We start from the raw sequence: 2,253 nt of genomic DNA, 5'->3' as shown, positions 1-2,253 counted from the left end.
TCAATTCACAGAGGACATTTCTCAATCTTTTCTCCTTTCACATTCTCTTATTTTGAATACATTCAAAGTAAAATCATGGCTACTGTAATTCTGTAGCAACTTTCAAGCTGAGAACATTGTGTTAACTTATCATACAATCATACTCTGTATTCTGGTCCTTAGGTGGCTTTCACATCTTTTTGATTGAAAGCAACTGTAAGAAATATATTTCATGCCCTGACGTGGCACACTCACGACCCTCCCTTGCAGCAAACACGTACAGTTAAGAAACAAAATTTTTGAAATAATACACTTACTTATTATTACCATTTTTACTTGTTCTACTTTCTTCTATTCTGTGTCTTTGTAAAATACTGGTCACTCAATTAAATTGATATAATGTTCCACCAACATGCAGCTGAAAAAAAACTGCCTTATTGGTCCTGTCCAAAACTACTTGGAGTTCTGAGCTTGGCAACAGCATACTAAAATTGGAACAACTGGAGATTAGCATGGCACCTGGGCAAGGATGACACACACATTTGTAAAGAATTCCATATTTTTAAAAAAGTCACTTGGGGAATTGTCCAATCATGGATGAATGGACAAGCAAAATGTAATATATACAAACAATGGAATATTATTTAGCCTTTAACAGGAAGGAAATGTTGACACCTGCTAAGACATGAAGGAATCTTGGAAACATTATGCTAAGTGGAATCAGCCAGTCACAAAAGAACAAATACTTTATGATTCCACCTGTATAAGATAGCTAGAGTAATCAAATTCATAGAGACAAAAAATAGAATAATAGTTGCCAGGGCCGGAGGAAGGACGAATCAAGAGGTATTATTTCATGGGTATAGAGTTTCAGTTTTGCAAGATGAATAGAGTTCTTCGGTTGGATGGTGGAATAGTTGCATGAAAATGTGAATGTACCTAATGCCACTGAACTTTACACTTAAAAATGGTTCAAATGGTAAGTTTTATGTTATGTATACTTTACCACAATTACAAAAACATCACTGGACAACACAAATTTCATTGATATATTTCAGATTGATTGAATCAGAGGTTGGGATCCTGAATCTGGGAATTTTTAAGAGCTACCCAGGTGAATTTGATGCAAAGTGGTTTGGAAATCACTGCTTTAGAATATAACTATGACTTTCCCTCCTAACACCCACATTCTTTTGCCATTTCTCTGAGAGAAACAAGAAGTGTGTGGTGAGACCCTGCAGATCCTAATTTTACTCCTGATCAGGATTTTTTTTTTTTTTTTGGTACGCGGGCCTCTCACTGTCGCGGCCTCTCACGCTGCGGAGCACAGGCTCCAGACGCGCAGGCTCAGCGGCCATGGCTCACGGGCCCAGCCGCTCCGCGGCATGTGGGATTTTCCCGGACCGGGGCACGAACCCGTGTTCCCTGCATCAGCAGGCGGACTCTCAACCACTGTGCCACCAGGGAAGCCCAGGATTATTTTTTTAAAAAGACTAAAATTTACCCTCCCGAAGACCTCACCTCCAAATAGTATTAGGATTGGTCATTAGGATTTAACATATGAACTTTGGGACGACACAATCATTCAGAACATAGCAGCTATCTTTTTTTGTGTGTTTTATATACCAAGTCCTGTACATACATTAACTTATCTAACATGGCAGTGTCCCATTTAGGATTTATATTTTTATTTTATTGATGAGGCAACAGAAGCTCAGAGAAGTTAATACCTTGCCCAACGTCTGAAAGCCCATACCTGATGGAAACTACATCTATCTGGCCCCCAAACTTTTAGTCTTTTCAACACTATCCTCCTTCTCTGCACAATTTTATTCCGTTTTTCCACAGCACAGTGGAGGAGACCTCATTATTGTCATTTTAAAAATAAGAAAAGGACCTCAGGGAGATGACTTTATGAAGGTCACCCAGGAAGCCTTCCACGTTTTGATTCGATTTTCACCCATAAAATAGAGCAATTTTACCTCTGAGAAATATATTGAAGAAACCAAATAAAACTGAATGTCATAAAAATAATGCGAGAAGAGTAAAATCTTGATTAATACGAAAGTGCCAGGCAGCTACGGTTAATTGAAGGTTAACTAGAGGCTTCTTTTTGTTTTAACCTTTAATGCTGAAAATCATTTCAGAATAGATTTAGCCACGTCCTGGTTTATGTAAGTTTAGTGTAATGAACACAGTTAAATCTTTCTTTGAGTGTTTTCTTTTTCTTTTTTTTAACTTCTGTATATCCTTGTAGATGTGGATCATATAGGA

The 2,253-nt window shown here is 37.8% G+C and overlaps 1 non-coding gene across 1 annotated transcript; it reads left to right on the top strand.

Moving 5' to 3' along the window:
* Window positions 1-440: 440 nt before the first annotated feature.
* Window positions 441-543, top strand: LOC132521471 (U6 spliceosomal RNA). The gene has a single exon (XR_009540911.1). It is a non-coding gene; the product is annotated as a U6 spliceosomal RNA (small nuclear RNA).
* Window positions 544-2,253: the final 1,710 nt, after the last annotated feature.

This window comes from Lagenorhynchus albirostris, chromosome 5, assembly GCF_949774975.1.
Source record: "Lagenorhynchus albirostris chromosome 5, mLagAlb1.1, whole genome shotgun sequence".
In the NCBI taxonomy this organism is placed as follows: Eukaryota; Metazoa; Chordata; class Mammalia; order Artiodactyla; family Delphinidae; genus Lagenorhynchus; species Lagenorhynchus albirostris.
This window is presented reverse-complemented; position numbering and strand designations above follow the sequence as displayed.